Source organism: Microtus oregoni, unplaced genomic scaffold (genome assembly GCF_018167655.1).
Source record: "Microtus oregoni isolate MIOR12 unplaced genomic scaffold, Mior012 000106F_ref0000393, whole genome shotgun sequence".
NCBI lineage: Eukaryota > Metazoa > Chordata > Mammalia > Rodentia > Cricetidae > Microtus > Microtus oregoni.
The window spans coordinates 3,009,956-3,036,841 of record NW_024544721.1 but is presented as its reverse complement, the minus strand read 5'-3'; the positions used below and the strand labels follow the sequence as shown (position 1 = coordinate 3,036,841).

The 26,886-nt window shown below is 34.3% G+C and overlaps 1 pseudogene; it reads left to right on the top strand.

Moving 5' to 3' along the window:
- Positions 1–18,002: 18,002 nt before the first annotated feature.
- Positions 18,003–26,087, top strand: LOC121443421 (annotated as a pseudogene).
- The last annotated feature ends 799 nt before the right edge of the window (positions 26,088–26,886 follow it).

Below are 26,886 nucleotides of genomic sequence, written 5' to 3'. Positions count from 1 at the left end.
AATGGCTGGAGAGCCAATCTTAACTAAAATATAAGAAATAAGGTTGCTGAGAAGGAAGAATAAGTTTGATTTATGAAGCTGCTATCATGTACAGGAAATGTGATCAGGAATTTTGTAATAAGGCAAATTTGGGACAGTTTATAAAAGGCATAAATGATAGAAAAATGTTGGAATTTGAACCCCTGATGGTTGAAAATGTTCTAGAATTCTTAAAAGTACAACCTCAGTTAAAACCATCAGTTGTCTATAACCCCCACTCCCAAGAAGCCTCTAATGCCAACTCCAAAAAGTAAATGAGTTGAATAAAGGTGTAGAATGTGGCAAACATAATTAAACAAAGAAAGAGGGTTTTTTAATTTAGCCTGGGACAAATGGTCGCTCAGTTACAGAAATGAGATCCAATGGTAACAAATAAAGTAAATTACAGGATAGTGAATCCCTGGTTTAAAAAGGTTTTTTTTTTTTCTAAATCTCATGTTATAATAAAATGTCAAGTATCAACAAATACAGATGTACTAGGATATTTGCTTGCTTCATTACTTTTGTTTAATGAAAAAAAAATCTCAAAACAGAACATTATTTTCAGAGACTAAAGCTCTTAGTTTAACGTGCTTTAAAAGTACTCTCATAAATGTTGCCATTAATTTAGCTCAAGTGAATGATGAGGACTTGTACAATATTCTTTGTCAAGTGCCAAAGACTCTCATTCTGGGTATTTTCTGTGCTCTTGTGAAGTAATGGCTCTGAATACCAAAGGGTGACTCAGAGGAGAAAACATATTTTCTGTAATTTTCTGCACTTATTGCTCCTATGTCCCATTTTCAACACAGATAATAAGGTTCGAGTACAATAACCACTGACCATTTTAAGCCATTAGGAAGCATCCTAAACTATTGTGTTCTATGTAGATGTCATAGTAGTGACTCTGAGGTTTTTTTTTTTACTAATAATATCAGTTGTCCATGTTCATATTAGAAGATATGAGTTTTCCAATTGTTCACATCTAATTCTGTATTGTGGCCAATCATCATGTGGCTTTAAAATGATTTCACCTTAAAAAGAAGGGAAGGGTTTTCCCTAGGTATCTTAAATTTGGTGCTAGTTTCTTGATGTAGCTTGGTATGGTATCATTATTATTTATCAATACAATTTATCTGGTATTTAATAGAGTAGAAAAGTTGAGCCTCTTACTTCAAAAAAGCATAGTAGGATATAAAATTTGAAATTGGCTTTAAGAAGCTTGTTGTAACAGAACTGAATAATAAGCTACTCACAGGATTTAAGAACAGTTGTTAGTTAAAGGTAATCCATAAAAATCCTACCTAAATCAAGGCTATTATAAGGTTATTGGTTGCTTTCTACAAATTGCTAAGACCCTATTGCTTAAGACAATACTACATATATCATTGAATGATATGAGATGACCTTCTGTATATGTGTTGCTTTTATTGGCTAACGAATAAAGCTGCTTTGGCCTATGGCAGGGCAGAATATAGCCAGAGTGGAGGAGATATATCTAGAGAGAATAGGCAGAGTCAGAGATGCCATGCAGCTGCCAAAGAAGAAAGGAATGCTGGAATCTTACTGGCAGGCCACAGCCCTTTGGCAATACACGGATTAACAGAAATGGGTTAATTTAAGATATGAGATAGCCAGAAATTTTCCTAAGTTATTAACCGAACAGTGTTGTAATTAATATAGCATCTGTGTAATTATTCAAGTGTGGGTGCTGGGAAACAAAAGAGCAGTCTCCTTCAACTAAATGGCACCCATACATTTGGGGCTAACCCTCATGGGTCTGATCTGGTTTCTTGTATGCCTGATTGGGGTTAGGAGGAAAGTAGCTGAGAGTATGCCTGCTGCTCAATACCCCTTCCTGGGAAAGCAGCTGGATAGGGTCTGAAAGGCGTACACAGGCAGGAAAGCATGGTGGATTCCTGCTGACATACGTGGAGATATTTCCAGGCCACTCAGCCTGGCATATTTAGCTTTTACACAGACAAAAAGGGTTTATGTGTTACACAGTGCTTCTCAGAGTTGAGGTGGTGAGCATGGCTCCCACCCAATAATCCAAGAGCTGGCGGTAAACATACCTCTGCCATATTGAAAGGCCAAGAAGAGAGGTGAAGCCATAATCTAGGAATACCACAACCATACTGATTATCATTTTAAAATGCTTCTGGTTGTATAATTATTACAGATATGCAATAAAGACAGATTAAGACAGGAATAAACCTCTGAATGATTCATAGAATGTTTAAAAATTTACTTAGGCTTGGGGGAGAAAGAAGAAAAAGAATGTAGACTTATAAAAAGAAATAAATCTTTTTAAAAAATAAAATACAGTCTTTGAAGAGACAGTAAAAGGAATATAAAAGAGTAGAGGAAGTCATAGATTAAATGAATAAAGAAAAATAAGCCACGTAAAGATGGAATATACACAGAGATTCGGGATTATATTTATTATTTTGATTTCTTTAATTTTTTTTGACTGCGGAGAGTTGATTTTTGGGGTTGCTAAGTTAAATCAACATAAATATATCTTGATTTCCAAGTTTGAGTCTAAGGATTTGTTACTATGGAAAAGAGATTGTACATTTACTTCCACAGAAGATGAGAACCTGTGGATTCTTTCCGGGCTAATGTGGCTTGATGGAACAAGATCCTCCCCCAAAAGGTCTCCATGAACCTAAAAATACTTTGCCCAATAAACAGCAAGAAACAGTTTAGAGAAAACAATGTCCAAACTCCTAAAATGATTGTTTATAAATGTTTGTTTTCCTTTAGAGGGGGATATGATATAGAGATGACTACTTTGCATTGGTATGGATCTTGTCTATTGATACATATTTAAGGTCAAAGTTGTTATATGTAAATTTTTATTCTTGTTTAAGATGTTATGTGTTTATGTAGCCCATTTAAAAATGTAATGTATGATTAGGAAATACAGGATAATAGATAGCAATCTATAATAATCAAACATTTAGTCATGTTAGTTAGGTTTTCTATAGGTATAGAGATATATTTCAGTTAGATAATCTTCAATGCTTCAAAGACCAACATAGTATGACATTTACAAAGTTTTAAGAAATTAGGCTTTTCTCGACAAAGAGATGTCTGCTTCTGGCAGCACCAATTACTTCAGAGAAGTTGATGGGCATTGAAGAAACTCGTTATGGAATTAGCCTTCAGTGTGACAAGGCTTTCCATTTGGATAAGAAACTGATCTTGGTTGGACTGCTTGATGGTATCCTGTAGGAATTAGACGTGTAGGACCTACAGAATAATGACTGCTGAATTTGCCGTAAAAAGGTCAGACAGTCCTTCAGCATTCCTGCTTCATGAAAGAGTCTGCCAGACATTCTGCAGAAGAAAGTGACTGACAAAGTGGCAATACAGGCAAAAAAAGTCTTAAATTTTCTGCTTCATGGAAAAATATGTCAGATATGATGGGCCTATAGGCTAGAAATGGATGCTCCAATGTTACTATGAAAGACTCTAAATTCCTTTTGTAAGCCCCCTCAACCCTAAGACATTTTTCTAAAACCTTACAATCACTCTGTCTTGTAAAAGGGACAGTCGCCGACACACACACATGCTGGACAGCTCATCCTCCTGTGTCTTTGTGAATAATCTTCAAACATAACTCCATTCTGGGAATTGAGGCAAAGACAACCCACAGATGTTGACTCAGTTCCTGAGGTATTGATTTAGTCACTAGAACAAGGTCAGGAAGACCACAGAGATGCTCTCCCTTATCACCTGACCACGTAGCTATTCTCCTGCCCTGGAATAGACCAATCATTGCTAGTAACCCTTTGAATAAGCCAATCTAATAAGTTGGAAAACAACCTACAGGTTTCCCCTTTGTGTCTGTGGCTTTTTGCTTTAAAAGATGGGCTGTAACAGCTATCGAGGTCCTTCATATCCTGAACCTGAAGGGCCTTGTCATGACAGAATAAAAATCCTCTTGCTTTTGCATCAATTGTGGCTGTGAGTAGTGTCTAGATCAACTCCTCCCTGATGTTTGGACTTCTAGTCCAACAACTAGAGAACTTTGGGTGACTGTCCAGGCAGCAAGATGTCTCTGTGATTACATGTATTTTATGTGCCTTTTCTTTGGTTCTATTTTTTTTCTGATTGTTTGTTTTAGATGCCTGTTTGTTATCTAATGAGAGAGTGAAAGTGAGAGAGAGAAAGAATATGCATTTGGGTAGTGGGAAACTAGGGAAAACCTGTAAGAAATTGGGAGAGGGTAAACCATGACCAGAACATATTATATAAAAATTATTTTTCAATAAAAAATAAATTAAAAAAGAAAAGAATACTTAGAAATGGGTAAAATTGATTTAGCAGATATGTTTCTGTAGTCACTGAACTATAAGGCTGGAGTCAAAAACAAAAATTGAACATGTGTTTTGAGAAATGACATTGAACAGTAACAGATACTTCCAAGGAAGTAAAAACAGGAGTAAGAACAATGATGCAGGGTATATATCAACCCAAAATAAGCATTACGAAAAAGCCATAAAAAAACTGCTACTATGTATATATGTATACGTATTGGCTTACATGGCATCCTTTTCTGTTTTGTTTTTGTTTTGAAATGGGGCTTCTCTGTGTAGCCCTGACTGTCCTGGAATTTGCTCTGTAGACAAGGTTGGCCTCAAACTCAGAAATCCATCTGCCTTTGACTTTCAGGGTGCTGAAATTAAAGGCATGGGTCACCATGCTGGGTTACATAGTATTTTTTGATAGGTCTTATTATAATCTTTTGGTTTATGAAAAAATGAATCATAGAGAAAGCACTAAGAGGTAATTTATATATTGAAGTTACATACTTGCCTAAATCATGAGTTTACATTTTGATTGAAACAATAAGACATGTATACATTTCTTAGCAAATTCATCCTGTAAAAACAATAATAGTGGGTTTACTTGAATAATAGAGCAGAATTTGTAAAAAAAAGGTTTATCATCTTTAAAGTGGTCTTCAAAGCAACCATAATTTTAAGCACAGTTTCAGACGTTCCCAGAACCCTTTAGTAATTGTTTTTAAACCCGAAACACAGCCTTATCCTGTTCACCAGTAGGGAATGTTTTAGGCTAAATTTAAATTTTGTAATGACAGAAACAAAGTTATACTTAAGTTGGTCAACAAAAGAGAATTATCATGCTAGAAAATTTCATTTGATAATAAAAGCATAATGTGATATGAAGAAATGAGATGGAAATTTTCTTTTGAAAGAACCTCCTTATATCTAACCAATTCTAAAGCAGTGGCAAGATCATTCGGTTTAATTAAAGCATAACTACATGAAAACTTCTTAATTCTATTAACTAGGTTCTAGTATATTATGTTTTAGTATATTTATATCAAAATTTAAATATTTAAACAAAAATCAAGAGGTTACACTACCTATTTTATGTAAAGTAATTAGAGAATAATATTCTTGCATATGGGATATATAAACACAAACAAATGTTAAATATTATGGATATTCACATGTATGTAAGTTAGCTGACAACATAGGAGAGATTAACTAGGCTTGAAGTACAAATTAAATTCAAATACTATGCACTTTATAGGAACTGGATCCCGTTAGCTGATATAATTCAACTTGAAAAGTATTCAAATTTGAATGAAACAATTGACCTCCTACAGCCCAGTTTTAAACTAAGCATCAACCAAAAACAGTTGTTAATAAAATAGAGCAGGTTGAAAGGAACATAGACAGGCTGGTGGGTCCAGATTCCAGGGGAGGATATTGCTGAATGACTACCAGCTGAGAAGTTCAAACATGATCTAAAGTTAGCCTATTATCCCTCCACGGGTGATTTTGTAAGTCTCAAGGATCTGTCAAGGCTCACTAATAAATGTCTTGCTCTACAAAGGCAACTTAAGAAAAGAAAAGGGAAGGAACATGGATACTTCAAATTCTCTCTCCCTTGAGTTAAAGGCCCTCCCACTGACCTTGCATTAAAGACAGGGCAAGTTGGCAGGAACAGAAAAGGGCCATCAGCAGTGTGTAGATAAGCTTTTAGAAATGCCTTATTGTCTTTCAAAAGGATGAACAGTTTTGCTGGTTTGACTCAGGAAATGCTGAGAGTTCTTTTTACAAAGAATGCTCTTACTAGCAAGTAGAGAATTATTTCCTACGTAAAATACTTCCCTACTTCCCGACAAAAATGTGTGGTATTTTATTAATTAAGGTAAATATGTGTTTGCACTGCTTTACTGCAAATTTGTAAAATGCAAGATAATAATGAGTCTCATTTTCACAGCACACTGTAGATCACTTGCAGTGCTCTCCAGGTTTAACAGATGATGGTTTATTATTCATGTTCAGCATAAACCAGTCATTAAAATCACAAATTTACAAGTAAGCTACAAAAATTATGCTTGTCTTCAAGATTATGGATTTAATAATAGAAAATACGATCTGACCTAGAGTAAGGAAAATTGTTGAAACTTGTAAGTTCACCTGAAGCTTACAGCTTAGAGAACTGGAGCCATCTTTTCATTTACACCAAAAATAAAACTAGTAAATGAACAAAGGATTAGGTTGTTTTGTAAGATTTATCTTTCCAGAATTCCTTTAAAAGCATCATATTTCCAAAATGAGTGCATTACAAATATGAGAGGTGACAGATTCATGTAATACGAGCTAGATTCAGGCATGAACAGTAGATGCTCCTTTTAACAGAAAAATAGTTAGGTTACTTTTTTTTCCTGTGCTGAGTGCTAAATTGTTTTGAAAATTCTAAGCTCTGTGCCAGTCTGGTTTTTCACCTAAAATGAGAAATGATCACGCATATGTTAGACTTGTTGCAACCAAATGCTTTTTCTTTGGCCTGTGAGCCCAACCACTTGCAAGCTATCTTTTTAAAAAAATAAGACATTTACCAAATATATTGTGAACAGCTGACTCTATGAGACTGAGCTTCCTGTTTCATGCTTTTGAGACCTCCAGAGGCTTATTCTTCTTGAATTCAATTTACTATAGTTGAATATTCTTTCTTTTCCTCTACTTGTTTGGGTTGAAATTAGTGTCTTGATTAAACTCTAAAGGCAACTGTGTTAATCATAAGCCTGTCAAGGACTTAGTCTGTATATTAAGAGTCTGGGCTACAGATGCCCCATAAGTAAATATATGATTTTGCTTTGAGTTTTTTATGTATTTTTTCTGACTTCATTTTTAAATTATGGTATTTACTTGAAGGGATCATTTTACAGATAGTGAAGGATTCCAGGAACCAAGCAGAGAGACACAGAGAAAACAAGTGAATTAAATTAAAATGTCTTCCAATTGTACTTTAGAAATTAAGAGAAATCAATGTACACCATAGTTACCTGTCATCATTTTGCATCTAAGAATTTCCTTTGCATATGACATACTGCTCCTGCTGGGCTCACTAAGTCAGACGAGATTATCTGAGAGAGATGCTAGTGTTCAGAACTATTTTGTCAGTTTTCTCGTTTGAAAAATGAGGTAGCTAAGGCTACATATCATTGAGCACTTCTGTCTTTCTGAGCTTTGGAGTATTTTCTGTGTAATGACCGAAGATACATGTCTTGAGAGCGTTATTCATAAGTTTACATCAGTGAAAGGTATTACTACAGCACTATCAGTAGGCATGGATGAAGTCTTCTCTTCAGAGGGAAGGCACTAAAGCAGCTTCACCATGCTCGCCTTCTGTGTGGCTGTGATCTCTCAGTTTTTCGCGTGCTCTTACCACCATGAAGCCCTCATAAGAGCTAACCTGACCTTGGAACCATGACCTTCGAACTATGGACCTATGGGGTAAATAAACCTCTTTTCTCTTTAAAGTTATGACACTTTAGGTATTCTATAACAGTAATAAAAATTAATACAATCTGTTTTGGAAAAACCTGTGATTCAGCTCACTTTGCTTATGCTCCATTATTTAATAATTTATAAATAAAAATTATATTGAACAGACATATGATAGGTGCTAAGGTAACAAAACTATTTAATATTTTAAATATGATAGAAACTTTTTTCTTAGTTTCTCATAGAAACTTTTTAAGGAGGTGAAATATAATCCTTAAAATGATAAAGAACAATGCCTTGTAAGAAAAGGCTATATGCCAAAATGAAAGGAAGAGTATGGAATCTGTCAAGAACTGTCCACACAGCCCTTACTTTGCAAAAGATTTCACTATTATTTTTGCTTCTTTGTAGTAGTTAATATTACACATCTTATAGTCACACCATGAATACATACAAGCACATATACCCATGAAAAAAAATCAGATAAAAGATGAGGCCTTATCACCAGTCATTAAAATTCTTCCGTGATCAAATTGATCCCAACCAGGGAGTTTAATTTTCCTCCTCCCCCAGACTGTATGCTTTCGGAAAGCTAGAGTTACATTTTTTTTTGTGCACTATTGCATTACTTGTACTTAGTATGTATTGGCATTTCATTTGTATTTTAATAAATAATGTTTGCCTGAAGATCAGAGGGTAAAACAGCCCCACTGATCAACCTTACAGGTGGTAACACACACCTTTAATCCCAGTAGCCACACTAGTTTGCCATAGAAACTGAGCAGTGCTTGCCACTAATCCCAGTGGTGCACACCTTAAATCCCAGCCCTAGAGAAGATTATAAAATTGGAGGAAACACCTCTCAGACACAGTCTCATTCTAAGATTCCTGGAGGCAGCCTCATCATTTCAGACTAAGGAAGAAGTATGAGCCAGTGGTCGGCTCTTTTGCTTTTCTGACCTTCAGACCTCTCTCTGAGTTTTTATTAATCGTATATCATTAGTGCCTGATAAATATGAGGTATTCAATAAATGACTGTTTAATTAGTAAACTGGGTTTTAGTTGTACAGTATGTCTCACCTCAGTTCCTATAGAATCTTGTATCTGTTCATAGCCAAGAGCGTTGAGACAAACCAGTACTCTTTCATCATTCAGGAAGCTAAGGTATATATACACAAAAGATACTACCTACATAAAAGTCAGTGCATATTGCATCTATAATTTTCTATTTTAATTACTATATAATCCCTGTCTCTTCTATTGGACAAAACACTTCATAAGTATCTGTATAATCAGAATGTCTAAATTTATCAATTTTTAATATTGTAAGTAGTTAATATTAGGGGCAAACAGAAAAGTCCTTGGATTATTTATATCAAAGCTATCAATCTTCCCTGTCTTCAAAGACACTTTGTCATATCTTGAGTTATCTGGGGTGACTTCCTACTTCATTCAAAACTCAAGAGTATCATGGTACCTCTGAATTTTCTAAACCTTATTGTAATCACAAACTTGCTTTCAACCTGTCTCCAGACTGACACCAAAGTTTTCTATTCAGAGACTCCAATCAAAATAGCGCCAACATTTTATTGTTATATATTTGACACATCAATGTTTCATAGAGCTTTAGGAAAAATAAATCAAAAGAATGAAATGGTCCACTTCCATAACTTAGTTTCTTAATAAAATCCATTGGTACAAATGCCTGTTAAAGATAGTGGGATGGGAAAACATCTTCATAAATCCAAGGGCTCTCTGGATTTTACTCCTTCCCTTTTCAAAATATTCCTTAAACCCAATAATATAAAAATAACTTTTTTAATGGCATTGAGAATTTTTAGTTTCTAATTGGTCTGGAATTTTATAAACTCAAGGCAAACATGAAAGAAAACATTGGAAATGTAAAATCGACCACAGTTGGCAACACTAAAAATATAGTCTCATTTGTCAACAGGACGGTGCCAGCGAAGTTTACATATTAGTTGTCTGAGCAGGGAAGAAGATATCTTAACTAAGGGAGCCATTTTAGGGGTGGCAAGAGACTTGTCTCTAGAGGGGTTCCTAGGTGTCCAAGGGGATTTCCCCAGCTAGGTCCTTGGGCAGCATAGGAGAGGGTGCCTGAACTAGCCTTCTCCCATAGCCACACTGATGAATATCTTGCATATCACCATAGAACTTTCATTTGGCGATGGATGGAGATAGAGACAAAGACTCACATTACAGCACTGGACTGAGCTCCCAAGGCTCAGATGAAGAGCAGAAGGAGGGAGAACATGAGCAAGAAAGTCAGGACCGCAAGGGTTGTGTCCACCCATGGAGACGGTAGGATTGATCTAATGGGAGATCACCAAGGCCAGCTGGACTGGGACTGAACGAGCATGTGATCAAACCGGACTCTCTGAATGTGACTGACAATGAGGGAGGACTGAGAAACCAATGATAATGACATTGGGTTTGGATTCTACTGCATGTGGGATTCTACCTTGTGGGAGCCTAGTCTGTTTGGATGCTCACCTTCCTAGACCTGGACGGAGGGGGGAGGGCCTTGGACTTCCCATAGGGCAGGGCACCATGACTTCTCTTAAAACTGGAGAGGGAGGGGAGTGGGAGGGAAATGGGAGGAGGTGGAATATATATATATATATATATATATATATATATATATATATATATATATATATGAAACAGTCCTTTTTGGTAGGATAACAAATAATATAGAAAGTCGTTGAGGAAGCTATGAATATTAGGAACTCTTATCTTGTGCTCACATAAGGCATGATGCATCATTGACAAATGGCCATGTTCATTTCAAGTGTATGAACAGAGGTTTATATAATTTAGAATTTAAAATGCATGTATAGTATCAAGTATGAAATTAGAAACATGTTTCCAATTATTTTTCTGTATCAATTTGTACTTGTATAGAAATAATTAACATACTTTATAAATTGATAAGTTAAGAGTGGAGTGAAAAGTTTTGTGGATTGCTCTAAATAACCTTGGCTAATGGTTTTAATTTAAAGATAATCTCATGTTTTCCTTATCTTAAATATGAAGATTAAATTGTGTGAACTATTTTATAACTTTTGAAAATTTAAATCTAAAGTCTATGGCTTGCTTTTGCTTTTTTGCCGAAACTAAAATGGATCAGTGATGAACTCCAAGTTAAGGGGTATCTGAATGAAATTTTTTTGGTGTAGTAAGTTGTGTACTTTTACACATTGATGCCACCCACCTTCCAACCATTACCTAAGCATCGTTAGAGAATAGTCTTCTTGTAATGGATATAATAGATAATAAGCCATGAAATGCAACAGGAATAATGTGTCTACATATATAAGCACAGCGAAAGCTCTCATTCTACTTAGTAAGCATGTTTTTTGTAGATTGGGCCATTGGTGCAAGAATCAAGTCTGTCAAGTTATTAAACTGGTCTCAAACCTTAACAACCAACTCAATGATGATAAGCAATACTCAAAAGATAGAAACGTCAACCAGTGTTAGAAGAGCTTTAAAGTGATTCCTGTTATAGAGTTAGAGGAGAATTTACATCACATATGATATCATAATGGTAATGAAAGACTTTTTGAGACAAGTTCTTACTCTGCACCCTAGGCTGGTCTGGAATCACTATTGAGTCTAGGATGGCCTCAAATTTTTAAGAGATCCTCCTATCTCAGCTTTCTATGTCCTAGAATCATAGACCATGCAATGTCAACAGATCAGAACACCTGGGTGCTGGGAGGGTACATAAGACTTTCCCCTTTGCTAAATAAATGAGTCTCTTGTATCCCTTTTACTGGACTCCCATTATCTGTGTTGGAGACACTAAACCTTCACACCCCCTCCCACGAAGAAGATATTAGGACCCAGCTAACCTAAGGTTGGGGAGATCATAGGCTCCAGCAGTGAACTCACTACTTCTATTTTGCTAAGTGGATGCAGTATCAAACTACCCTCTAAATTCATATGCCTACGGTTATAGAGTAATATCCTTCTCAGAACTCATAAGAGAATTTTCTTTTTGAAGAGCTTAGGAAAGGGACAGCTACATAGTTTTACCCATTTTTTTAAAGCAACTCTTGGATATCCTGAAATTATTCCCCAGATATTTCTGTATATAAAAAGGTATTTTATTTATGTTTTATAGCACTGTGGATTACACCAAAGACTTCGTGCATGCTGGAAAAGCCATCTAACATTACGTTACCTTTTTAGCCCTTTTATTTTAATTTTAAAACATCTTAATTTCTATTTATTTTATCAATGTCTGTTAAATGATTTTAAGGTTTATAGTGTTAGTATTAATTCATTTATTGTTTGTGTATATATGTGTGTGTGTGTGTCTGTGGATATATATGTTGTAGGTGACCACAAAGGCCAAAAGAGGGCATTGGAAGGCCAGAGGTGGTTGTGAGTTGTTTGATTTGGGACTGTGAGTAGAACTTACATCCTATGGAAGAACAACAACTACTCTTAACCATTGGGATACCTCTGCATCCTCTTAAATATTTTTAAGATGAAACAATTTAAGTGTTGGACGCAATTCTTAAAAGATTGTCTCAAGATTCAGAAGCAAAACATTGACAACAGAGAAACTATGACATGTTAATTCAATCAGTTATTTACTGATTTTTTAGCTTAATATATGTCTTTTTTGTCAGACATCATGCTAGGCACAGGAATTTTAAAATGAAATGTCTCCTACACTTGTTCATATTTCCCAAATATAGCTATTATTATTAAAATTTCAATTTAACATAATACTGAAAGAAATATAGCTAGACCTGCATTATCTAAAATAGGTTCCATAAAATACCTGTTTCTTGTGATAATAATAGATACATATACACACAAATTTTTAAGTTCAAATCATTAAAGGAAAATGTTCATTAAAAGAGATTTCCTTATTAAGGAACATGTCCTGTAGTCTGATAAACTTGTATGCAATGGACATCAATAAGACACCCAATAATAATTAACTTTCTAAGTTAAAATCAATGTATATAAGTGTGTTGTTTTTATTACTCCCAGCCACCCACCCAAGGTATGTGCATGTGTGTGTGTGTGTGTGTTCACGTGTATGTGTCTGTGTCTATTAATATATGTGTGTTGAAATTTTCTACAAAAGTGCTCTAAACACATTTTGGAGTGCTCCACTATAAGCACCTAAGATTTGTTTTAAATAGACTGAAAAAACTTTTCAGAAAGAATAATGCCGTATACCAAAGTGAGTAATATATCCATGCTCACTCTCAAATGTAAAACTACACATTTAGAAATGAAGGAGCTCCTTAATAAGTTTAATATGCCAAATTGGACAATCCAATAAACATATTTATCAATCTCATGTAATATAAAAACAAGATATAACAGCAGTAATTTAATTATACTACCATGCCTAGAGACAGTTCTGCAGGTTGTAATAATTTAATTGAAATCTTTTCTTTAATAAATCTTCACAAAATTCATTACATAATTCAAAGTGAGTTAGATATTTACAGAATAATTCTATTTCCAGAAAACCAATCTATATCAAGAAAACACTACATTTAATTTAAATTATCCTTTCTTGTCATCAAGATACATTTACATGAAGTCCAAAAGAAGAAAAGAGGTAAGCATAAGACCAATAATGATGGCAAACATGGTGAAACCAACTCAAATGTATTAATGGAGATCATGCAATACATAGTTGATTGCATAACATGACATTTTTCATTCTCTTTGAATATATGCAATGATATAGCATTGTTAGATATCTGACTTGTGGATAAAAACAAACAGATGTTTTCAAAGTACTTTTTGGGCATTAGTGGATTGACTAATTATAGTACATGTAATGCTTTACTTTTGTATAAATTGTTTTATCATTAGGAAGACAGAGCTCCAAAACATTGAGCCTCTCCTGTTCTAAGCAGAGTAATGGAGAAAGAGGCTTTGTAAATGTATTTTATAGTATATCTTATACTTTCTGCATTGCAACAGTCTCATCTCCAAAGTTTCTTGCATCCCCTTTAGCTGTTCTGTGAGGAAAACTAAAGAATAAACTGACTTTCCTAGAAGTTAAGAACTTGAGGCAAATAGGGATGGATACTCATATGGGAAGACTGACTAGAAAATGATTGCTTTTGTGAAGGTTTTTGACATTTTGTCCAAATTTTATTGCTGCAGAAATTTTGTTTTAAAACATACTATGCATTTCATAGTGAAAATGATAAATATATTACTATTTAATTTTAATAGTAATCACCATTTTTAATAACTTATTCTGCAATAATCATAAACATAATTCATAATACCAATAATGATTCTGCTTAACCATATCTGTACTTTATTAACAGGCATTAATATTAATTAATTAGTATAATTAAATAATTAGTATTAATATTGGGTATTTAGTTGAATGGCAAAATGGTGTTTTTATACATTTCCATCAAAACCCCTCACTCGCTAATTTGTACTTACCTTCATTCAGAGGCCTGGATTTGTCACAGTGATAAATGATAGTCTTTACTTGAGTGATATTATTTGATAAACTGAGAAATCATTTCAGTTTGGTATTTATTTGAGGTTGATTAAATGAGAGGCTAAAGATTCTGAGTCACTGTATTATCCAACTTGAAAAAAAATCAATACATCCTACCTAATGGGCAGGCAACACTGTAACCAGATTAAGTGTGCGAACCTTGGCCAGCTCCAACAGCTCAACAAACTTAATCCAGAAGTGGATAATACAATACAAAATGTTTTTGTTAAAATATTTCTTAGCTAAAACTAAATAATAGTTTAATAATATAAATAGTATAATATATAAATAGTAAAATAATATTTTAAAATATAACACATATCTATAAGAATTAGTACCTGTATCAAAAGTTATTTCCTAGGGCTCTAATTGCCTAGATATGTCTCTTGTCACAAAGCCTTGAGACTTTATATCTAGTAATTCATCTATCAATAGACACATGAGGCACAGAATTGTTTAGCAGTGCAGGTTTTTAAGAATAATTCAATAAAAATTAAGATATGTGATTTACAACAAAGTTTATAGTCTGATCATCAATAGTAAAACCATAGGTGTCTTCACTGTTTCCCCAAGAGCACAATGGGAACAATATTGTATATCCATATTGAAACAGTAAATGAAAATCAATGTAAGACATTATAATAGTACAATTATTAACTGTAATCAAAGTATTTTCAGATTTTTAGATGGCCATAAGGACAGTGGTTGGTTTACTTAGAAAACACAAACAGCAGGTCAGTTTAGAAGAGAAAGTTGGGAGATAATACAATTTTTTCCTTTGCACTTTAAGAGCAAAATTCTTTTTATTTCCCTAAAAAGCAGTGTTGGCAAACTGAAACATTTTTTTTTATTATGAAAGAATAGATTGTTAGTATTCTCTAATAAGAATTTAAATAATTGAACAATTATTATTTAACTTTTGTTTAAGCAATTATTGTGAGAAACATTGATTTAGCCAAATGAGTTTCAAATATTTCATTCTTTTTTTTTTCTTTTTTTTTTGGATTTTTGAGACAGGGTCTCTCCGTAACTTTTTTTGGTTCCTGTCCTGGAACTAGCTCTTGTAGACCAGGCTGGCCTCGAACTCACAGAGATCCACCTGCCTCTGCCTCCCGAGTGCTGGGATTAAAGGCGTGTACCACCACAGCCCGGCTAAATATTTTATTCTTAATTTTATATGTGTAGGTACTTTGACTATGTGTATACATATATACCACATGTTTGCAGTACCACAAATATTTTCTTATTAAATAGAGAATTGGTTATTTTATTTTTCTCTGTCTTATTTTGGCATGTAACAGAGCAATGATTGATTACCAACCATAGACATTAGCTTTGAAGGGACAATTTCAACATCTCTACAGTTGCTTTATATGGTATGTATCTTGGAAATGTATGCTTATAGTCACAATAAAATTTGAAAATATACTTTCAAACGGAAGCTACAGAAAATAACACCCAATAGCATTCAGGAGCATGTGTTTTTCTGTTTATTAAAAGAAGAGGTATATTTGAATAGACTGAAAAGTATAGTGAAGGTTACAACCTGCCTCCTGAAAACCTCCAGGGAAGGTTCCTGCTATTGCTGGAGCACTAATCTGCTTTGAGGATATGTAAATCACCAGCACTAACAACCTGCGCACAATAATGTGTTGAAAATTTACTAACAACTCAATGAAGGTTGGTAAGTACACTGAACACAAGTACTAAAGTAAAAAATTGAAGAAAAGTTCTTGGAAAACAAACTGAGATATCTTCAAGTGTTCTCATATGACAGGTTATCATTAGTCATCTATGGACTTTTAATTTTTTACTTTTATGTGTGTGTTGTGTGTGTGTGTGTGTGTGTGTGTGTGTGTGTGTGCGTGAGTGTGCATGTGTGTGCATGCATCTGCACTCACACACGTCTGTGAAGGTCCCAGGCTCTCCGTCTTCTATACTGAAGCATTGAAGTAGTCTTTTACTTGAACCCAGGCATTGCAGATATAGCGAGTCAGGCTTTGCTCCAGGAATCCTTTGTCTCTACATCCTGAGTTCTGGAATTATCAGTAGGTCTGCTATGCTCACTCAACATTAATATGTTTTGGGGATTTGAACTCAAATCCTCATGATTATACAATGACCACTTTGTTCACTGTGCCAGTTACCCAGGTCAGAACAGGTAATTTTGAGCTACATAATTTAGCAAACCTCTACTATAATTGAATATATGTATACTGAAAAAAAAAACAGTTGCTCATTTGAAGTCAAGATTCAAATAAGAAAACTGAATTCTACCCAACAAACTTCAATGAAACCTTACCCTCAAAATATTAAGAAAATACAACTTTACAAGTACTATGCAATATCTCATGAGAACAGAAAACGAGTAATAATAGGGGAGGAAATTTGACTTGATAACTTATTGAGATAATATTTTTCTATTCAATGATGTTCAAAAGCACGTTAATGGCTTAGCCCACTAAGTTAAGCAGTAGCTCCAGTCCTCATTTTGGAGATTTGACCTACAAAAAGGAGAGTAAATGCAAACCGATCTGTTTGGGGAAATATAAGTTCCAAATTTGAAAGGCAAGTATTTATGTTTTGGTATATTATTAATGCTTTGTTCTTAAGTTGAAGTTTTATGATGGGATAAAATCATAAAAGTCTTATATCCTCTCAATACAAGTCATAAGTTAGAACTAAAGGAGGAAGAACAATAAAGTATAATAAACAGTAATACAGAAGGAAGGTTCATGACTGAATTTGAATTCAAATTATAAAAGATCTTATTCCTCTTCTGCCATTAACTTGTGTAAGTTCCTAAAACTATTTCAGTTCTTCAGTCCATGTTTGGATTCAAAAATAAAAAAAAATTACAACTGTGGAACTGATGACTTACAAATCAATTGATAGCTGAACAACTGTTATACACTAGACCTAGTGATGAGCTGCTCATATCATTTATAAGAAGTCCATAGTCTCTTAGTTCATTACGAATGATAAAATTCAGTGCTCTAAGTAATGTTTATAGCTGGAGTGTTTTCAACATAAAAAAATTCCACGATTCATTCTGCTAATGAGTTAAGCATAGCAAACAAACATGAAGAACTTTATATTCTCCAGGTTTTTTTGAAATTTTTGAGTTTTCTTTAAATAATTTTAAATTTAATACATGTTAAACATTATACATTATCATTGCTTAAATAATTAATGTGATTCTAGTAGCCTTTAAGTGTGTACTTATTTCCATTTCATTTCTTCTGATCACTAATAACCGATGAAAAGCCTAAAACTGATCTCTTTCTCCTCCCTCTTTCCCCCTTCTCTCTTTCCCTCCCTTTCTCCAGTTCTCTTTCTTCTCACTACCTCTCATTTTATCTCAAGAGGATAATAAGTTGGAGGTCTCCCTAGATGAGACAGAAAGAGCTCCAATGAAATAAATAAATAGGGAAGGAGGAAAATGTTCCTTGGAGATAGTTAATATTCACTCACTTTAAAGTAAACAAATTACCATCTTGAGATCATGAAATTGATGTGTTTGAACTTTATGCTCAATAGTTCATCTAAAATGTGGTATATATGTTAAACATAACTAATATTTCAAGTATTGTTTTATAAAGATTTTTTTGTATTATTTTATGTCACATGTAAAGGAGTTGAACGTTTTTATTGGCAACATAGTCATCCAGACTAATATGAGTGGACAGACTGTAGCTTGTCAGTTCGGCTGGGAAGAAAATGTACAATTAACGGATGGAACAAGCAATATAGATGTTTTTCATCAATATTTGACAAATGAAAGGTAAGCAGAACTGTTTGCTTGTCATAAATTGCTGACTTTGTTAGCTAAAGCTTGTGTGATGTTGAAAATGCTTTACATATGTGAGCTGAAAATGAAAATCCTATCAACCATAGCCCGGTGCATTTTCTTCAAATAAAATTATGTAGACTACTTTACTATGGACATAAAGTAAATGAATATCTTACAAGCTCCATCCAGTGCAGATGGGGATGCTAGTATTGGTGCTGTAACAGTTGACTACAAATACAAACAAAAGCTAATTAAACAAATGTCTACTTAATATTTTACACTATGACAATTTTTATGTTGAAAGAATTATCTTGCCATAATAAATAAACCAGTAAGAGAGATGAGCATACACAATGTGGTCCAAATGCATGCTTAGCATCTGCCTCAGTTCAGTTTCTAGAAAGTGGGTGGAGAGGGAAAGGAGGGGAAGTGGGAGAAGTAGGGAGAAGAGGGTATAGAAACAATACCTGGGTAATTTTGTATAACATATCCTCTACTTTGATCATAAGCATTATGATTTCTCAGATTAAAACTAAAGTAGAAAATAATAAATGTTTTATATTGTCTGTGTAATTAATACAAGACTCTTACAATTTATAGATATGACTTAAGATGGAATACAATTTTCATATTTGGAATGAAAAATCTGGCTTCCAGTTTCTCTCTCCATAATCATGAGACAATTCTCTAGGTGGATTTACATTTGCTATTTAGTTTCATTGAGCCTTTGATTTTGTCCTTACAAAACAGATAAAATACCCCTATCATATGATATTAAAATGCTATTATTTATAAAAAATTCTCTTAACTCCTATAAAGTATTAAAATAATGATAATAATAAACAGACATCATAGTTAAACTTCACATTTTTTTCAGATTATTGATTGAAATCCAAACTTGAGCTTGGATGGTTAGCATGATAACGTTGTCTAGTGAATGAAATTTGCTTACATATCATGACTGATTTTACATATTTGGTGGAACTCCTCAATCATATTCCCATGCCAACTTTTTCCAAGCATTTAGTTTTCAGTTCAAAGCCACTATATTATTAAGCCCTGATGTTTCTGTATTATCTGAAGTAGTGTCACTCATTTTAGATTTTCTTTGACTACTTTGTTTTCTTATACAGATGTGCCCCTGCCTGAAATTATTTTTATGGTAATTACTGCTGGTGCCTACCTCATAAAATTGTGAGCTTTAACAACCAGTGTCTATCAGCTGTTGCAGAACAGATTGCTATTTGGCGAAAAGAAAGATGAAATCCTGTCATTTGTGACAGCAATAGTAGGAAATAGAGATTTTTATGGTAAATAAAATAAGCCACCCATAAAAGACAAGTCTCTATGATCTGCGGAATATGACGTTGATGCCATAGACGTTGCTAGAAGAATTGATGCTGAGGGAAGTAGGGGAGGATGGGAAAAGGCTGATGAGTAGGTTTTGCGTTATATCCCCATAGAACTAAGACAGTATATTATAATGTTATGCAATAGGGTAACAATGGAAAACAATACTGTATAGTTTTTAAAAGTGTATGGAAAATGACACCAAATTTTTATCAATAAAGAAATAATAAATGTATAAGGACATTATAAGTATATTATGGTTTATAAATTATACAATTATATATGTATTAAAATATACCATGGTATCTCACTGATTGCCTTTTATATATCAGTTTAAAATAACGATAAAACAATGAAAGTATTTTATAATATAGACTCGCTGACTTTGAATTCACAGAGATCCACCTGCCTCTTCCTTCTGTGTGCTGGGAATAAAGACATATGCCACCATACCAAGTTATAAAAGCATTTCACAGTCCAGGCTCCAAGATAGCTCACTGGATAAAGCACTTGCTAGCAAGTCTGGACTGCAGAGTTTGGATATGCAGGATTTACATAAGAGCTGAATTGGCAAGGTGTCTGTAACACCAGTACTCCAGAAGCAGAGACAGGGCATTCCCAAGCAAGCATTCAATCTATATTAGCGGATGTTCATGAACTTCAGTTTCAGAGATAGGCCCTGACCCATATACAAGCAAACAAAGAAATAAACGAACAAATAAATAAATGACTGTAGCGTACTTGAGGAAGACATCTGAGACCAACTTTGGACCTCTGCATGTGGTCATTTACATATATATACATACCCACCCCCACCGATATGAACCACATACATGCAAGCATTCATAAACATGTGCATGCACGACTTCTCCCCACAAAAATCACACTGCAATAAATAATGTAAACTCCAGGAAGGCATACAACCTATTTTGTTGTTTGCATGTTACATTGGTGTACTTAATTATTTCATGAGTATTTGATACATGGTAGAGTTTCATAAATACTAAGTTACAAGTAAATAGATCTGTTAACTCCACCAAGCCACATAATTGAATACATTTTTTATCATGAAAATAGGCGTCAGGCCTGTTGTTAATGGGCTCAAATGTTCCCAAAGGTTTTCTCTGGAGGTTTTGTCTAAATGGAAAGCCCAGGTTTTACTTTTTTTTCCCCCAGTCAACTGCTTCAAAATTCTAGTTAATTCTCCAGGTGAGTAATTAGGATAAAACTTAATTCTTCAGATGAATTCTAAGGAATTGATTATTTCTCTAGAGGCCATTGGGCTGCATTTAAATCACCATTTCACTTTGGACTCTGAATGATCCAATTTACAAATCCCAATGAATCAAATTAACTAGATAACCACCAAATGTAATCCCATTCAGGGGGTGAAATATCTAGTTTCATTGTCTTCGTTAGTTAAATGAACTCTATTAGTTAAACTTCACTTCCATTTGTATTATTTTAAAACAGACCACATTGGAAGCTTTTATACCTAAAAGGGACTATGGTACTGAAATCTCTATTTTCTTTCTTTGATTAAAAGTCTGATAAAACCCTCCTCTACCCATGACTTACATACTAATCTCTTCTGCATGTAAATATATTCCCATAACTTCATAACATAATTGCAAAAAGTTGTCAACAAATTCTATATAATTCAGTGTTGATAAGATTTCCTTTCTCTGGTTGATATTATGCTAATTTTGAGGAAGTGAACGTTCTTGTCCTGGAGTAGAAAACTGTTTTATGGGAACTGAGATTCATTGAAGGTGTCTTAAAAACCCTTCCCAGGAATTATATACTAAATTAAACACAGAGAGTTTTTTTTCCTTGAGCTTCTTGCCAAATCTTTGGTACAGCTCTTATATTGTTTCTCTGGTTTTCCCCTAATGCTTTCTGCAGTTTCGTTTCAGTTCTTTTTCCTTAAACATCTGGCATCAGATATGTCTGCAGTTTTCTCTGAGTATGGACAATTTTGGCAGGAGTTATTATTCTATTCTTGTACATTAGCACCTGTTAATATCATGAGACCTGAAAGCAAATTGCTCAGGTAGAATAGCCCATTTAGAATGAAGTAGCTGCACTGTTTCCCCTAGCAGATCTTTACGAAAACCATTTCATCAGTCTAATAGGTCAGGGGTTGAAAAACATTCCTTTTTTTTTCTTTTCTTTTTTTTTTTTTGAAAGAGCCAGATAGTAAATGTTTTATCCCTTCATGGCATAAAAGGCTCATTTAAGTGAATGAATGTGGCCATGCTGCAGTCAATTTGTTTTTCATGAACACGGAAACTGTATATAATTTTCACGTTTCACAAAAGAGTTTCCTCTGATTTATTTTTATTTTAACAATTTAAAAAGATCAAAAGCAATCCTTAGCTTGTGAACCATTCAGAAACAAAGACTCCGTCACATTTAGCTGAGGGTTCTTGTCTGCCAACCCCTGCTCAATGTTATCCTGTGTCACTTAGAGGTGAATGAAGGTATTGTTGTTCACTCTGATTATGACACATAAGTCCTGAATAAACTGAGGAACTGGCACCAATATTTGGAAGAATGTATAGCAATTTACTAATCCAGCAAATACTTGTTGAATGTTTATTTTGCCAGAAAAAAATCTTTGCTAGCTCCTTACAGGTAACATGAAGGGCCTTTCTGAACATTCAAGTACTAATGAGTTCATCACTCTAACAGGGCAGATAATAAGCTTTTCCATAAACAGAATGCTCTTGCTTTAAACCATATAGACTCTAGTCACAAACTGAAAGTTCCATATGCATGGCTTCTTTTTTTTGTTTTATTTTATTTTTTTATTAAAAAATTTCTGCCTCCTCCCCACCTCCCTTTTCCCTCCCCCTCCCCCCACTCCCCACGCCCTCCTCTCCTTCTTTGAGGATACTCAAATTATAGTAGAAACACAACTGGAAAACTAGAAGGCTCAGTCTTAGCTATTGATCTCATATTTTGTCACTATGGTATTCAACAATGAGAAGAGTTAGTTGCTCAGTGATCAGTAAAATGAGACTGGAAGCAACAGGAAAGCATCTTGGTGAAAATATATGAAACATCAGATGGAGTTTCAGGTTGGTTCCTCCAAGGCTAAGAAGGTATTCTGAAATGGTGACAAAGTAAGGAAAATTCTACTATCATGATATATAATATGAGCTCTCATTTTAGAAATTTTAAAAACCTAGTACTCCAAATCTTTATTCTCAAACATGATATATAATGAACTACTTAAAACCATTTGCATGATTACATTTTTTTAAATATTTGTCTTCAGCAGCCCAAGCACCAAGGGACCTAATTAATTTAGAGAAAATCATTTTACACTAAATAAGAACATTTATGCCTCAGAGTTACCTACAATACAATTGATTTTATATTTGAGAAACTCAGGGAAATCTTATTGTGGACAAATTCTCTTGTGAGTCCCCAAGGAATGCAATTTTGTTTCACAATTATTTATTTACACTTTTTCTTTTCTTGCGATGAGTAATAATCTTTTAAGATGCAGATTTAATATCTAACAGGAATATCTTGCATATTGAGCTATGGAATTATAGGCTCAAAGCAAATTAAATCATTAAGAAGCGTTCATAAGTTCTGAAAGCTACATGTGCAAATCCATAGAACACACTATTTGGCAGAGTTTCATCACTGACATGTGGTAGCTTTAAATTTAGAACCAGAAAATACCTTATGGCTCATCATCCACCAGGAAGGTAAGATTCTAGAAACAATGAAAGAAACCAATGCGAGAAAAAAAACTGACACTGGTTGATGACATTTGACATGTATAAAATTTTCATGAGTTCCCTGTGCTTCATGAATAAGGATGTGATAGTCTAAAAACTGCTATCATTTGTTCAGTGGTATAGACTATTGTCTAGAATGGATCAGGACCCTCTATGTTCAGTCATGGAGCTTCCAATCAATCAAAACAAATTCTTACTATCCATTAAAATGTAATTAGAATAAAGCAAGTTAGCCTTTCTATTCTAACCTAATTTACCATATATGATTTAGCAAAACACAAAGGAGCTATTTATAGCCACTGGCACTTATCTCTACGTCAGTCTGAAATGGAAATGGTGATTCTGCCTCCAGAAATCTCAGAATGAGACTGTGTCTGATAGCTGTCTCCTCCCATTTTATAATCCTCTCTAGGACTAAGATTAAAGGCGTGCACCCTGGGATTAAAGGCATACACTGCATGGTTTCTATGGCAAACTCGTGTGGCTACTGGGATTAAAGGTGTGTGTTACCACTGCCAGGTTTGTAAGGCTGACCAGTGGGACTGTTTTACTTTCTGATCTCCAGGCAAGCTTTATTTATTAAAATACAAATGAAATGCCATTACAGTAAAGGGATTAGATTTCTCTAAATCTCTGAATATGCACTGAGAAAACAGAGAGGCCTAACAATCTCCAATTAATTCTATTTGGCATTATTACTTATTTCTTCCATTGTGAGTTACTTAATCAGTGTGACTTTCAGATTTACACTTGAGAGTTAGTATAAAAATATTTTATCAGGAATATTCAAAATAAAATAAAGGTATAAAATTTATTTAGCAATAATCATTTCTAGATATCCTGACACAATAAAGTCAAATTTCCTGTAAATATTTTTGTATAAAGTGAATTAATACAGTATGAGTAGAAATGTAGGGTCATAAAGAAAGTTTGAGATTATGCAAGTACATATAGTATAGTTACCTTGCTTGGATTGCACCTCCTTATTTTTACAGAGGAGTTGAACTATGAAGGACACCAAAATTTAAAATGATTCAACTTTCCATTTCAATACATAAAAATGTCTAAAATGATACAGCATACACACACGTATACAATATGTAAACTATGTAAAGTTTATCAGGCTTTCAATACATTTTTCAATGAATGAACAAAATCCAAAATTAAAATAAGAAGGAAAACTACTTGTTTATTTAATGAGACTTGTAATGATATAAAAATTTGACAGGGGCAACTTAAAAAAGAAAACTGCACATTAATTTCAAGCAATAATTCTTAAAAGAAATAGTAAACCTCTCGGAAAGAACACTGTAAACACAGATTTTTTAAGTGATCTTTACTAAAATCTGCATGAAACAATCATGTTAATGATTTTATATTATATCTTTTTCACTATTAAAATCAGGATAGAGATATCTGCTCTTAGGTCTTCTATACAAATTTTTTTTTTTCTTTTTCGAGACAGGGTTTCTCTGTGGCTTTGGAGCCTGTCCTGGGACTAGCTCTGTAGACCAGGCTGGTCTCAAACTCACAGAGATCCACCTGCCTCTGCCTCCCGAGTGCTGGGATTAAAGGCGTGCGCCACCGAAGAAGAACCCAGTGAAGCTGGTTGAGTCTTCCAAATCCTAAAACTGATAGCCATGGGCTTATTGATTGAATTTTACTGGCACAGGATCCTCTTTAAAGAGAAAGAGTGAGAAATGGAAGTGTACAAGCAATTCATTAAGAACAGTGTGAGAAGACGCCCTCTGCGGTGAAAGAATTTGTCTGGACAACTGTTGGTAAATTAAAGGCCAAATCAAAGGCCTCACAGATGAGTTTGAAAAAATGGAATTCTTAAGTAACATCAACATAGATCTTCCTCTCTTTCCCCTCCCCATTGTGAATTTAACCAAAGTTAAACTTGAGAAACTTGAATGAAGTGATAACAGAATCTCAGAGGACCTGGGAGTACTGGCAGAAAAAAAAAAAGTTGAAACTTTAAGGATGGAAATTTAAGTGGCAACAAAATAAAAGACTTCAGCACAAAAGAATCCCTGATGAAGTTGGAGAATTTCAAGAGCTTAGACCTATTTTACTGTGGGGTTAGCAACTGAATGACTATGAAGAAAACTTGTTATAGGTTCTTTCCCAGGTCATATACCACAAAGGCTAAATGGGGATAACAAAGAGGCCCCTGACTCTGACATCAATATCAGATTATACCTGGAGGATTACAGTGAGGAAGACGAGGAGGAGAAGTATGAATATACCCAGCTAATGGAAGAGGAGAAAATAGACAATGAGGAGAATAAAGGGGGGGGGGGGGAAGAGGACATGACTAGTGTGGGAGATTGTCTGTAATCTGTCAATCATGTTTAAAATAAACGCTGATTGGCCAGGCAGGAAGTATAGGCGGGAAAACCAGAGAGGAAGTAGAAATGATGCGATGAGAACAGGAGAATTCTGGGAAGGAGGAAGCTGATTCCGCCCACTCCTGCCCAGACCACCGAAGCAGCAGGACGTGATCTGCCCCACTGAAAAAGGTACTGAGCCACATGGTTAACATAAATCATAAAAATGGGTTAATCAAGATGTGAGAGTTAGCCAGTGAGAGGCTAGAGCTAATGGGCCAATCAGCTTATAATTTATGGAGACCTATGTGTGATTTTCTTTGGGGCTAAACAATTGTGGGGTACCGGGCAGGACAAAAACCCCAACAACAAGCAGGCACCCGTTCATGTTACAGATTAGAGAGGAGGAAAATGAAGGTTATAATGATGGAGCATTGGATGATGAGTAAGAGAAAGATGCTAGTGAATAAGAAGGTTGTCAGAGTGAAAAAACAAGAACTGGAAAATGAGGGTAAAGAGGATGACTAAGAAGAATTAACTTTGTCGAATTCCCATGGTGATTTGTTTTCATCCATATCGTTCCCATTCCAATTCCTGCTCCCAGAAGCTTCCAGAAGCTTTTTTTTTTTTGGTAGTTATAATGAAAAAAATAAAACAAAGAACCTTTGATTTTTAACTTCTTCAAAAGGAACAAAACAGTCCTATCTTGTCTTACAAAATCTTAGAGTAATTTGTTTGGCAGAAATGATAGGAAGGCTCCTCTAGGTACTCCAGATTAGAATATTTTTACAAATCTAAGCACTCAAGGCTTGCTGCATGTCTACTGCATTTTTTTGTTGTTGTTCATAGCTTTTTCTTCTCTCATATACTGACACATGGAGAAATGCAAAATTTTACTTAGTAGGACTTTTGTATCTTCCTAGTGAATGCTGTCTGCCTTTAACATTCACAAAAGTTGTGAATAAATAATTTTCTATCTTATTATAATCAATGCATGGGAAAGCATTTGGCTTCATAAGCAATCAGTAAACTGTAAGTTAAATCAGTCAAGACCTATAAATGTACACATTCAAAAAAATATGCCAAATTTTAATAAGAATTATGAATTTTATAATGTGCTTGTTAGAATATAATATTATTCTCTCTAAAGAACAATTTAACAATGTCTTACAAATCTGGAGAAATTATGCTGTTTGACCCCTAAGTTCCTCTTCTACATGTCTACTTTAAAAATGTCCCTCTAGTATACACAACAAATTTCCACAAAAATGTTTACTTAATAAATGTTTGAAAAATAAAATTTTGAGAACAGTTTAACTGTCTAGCA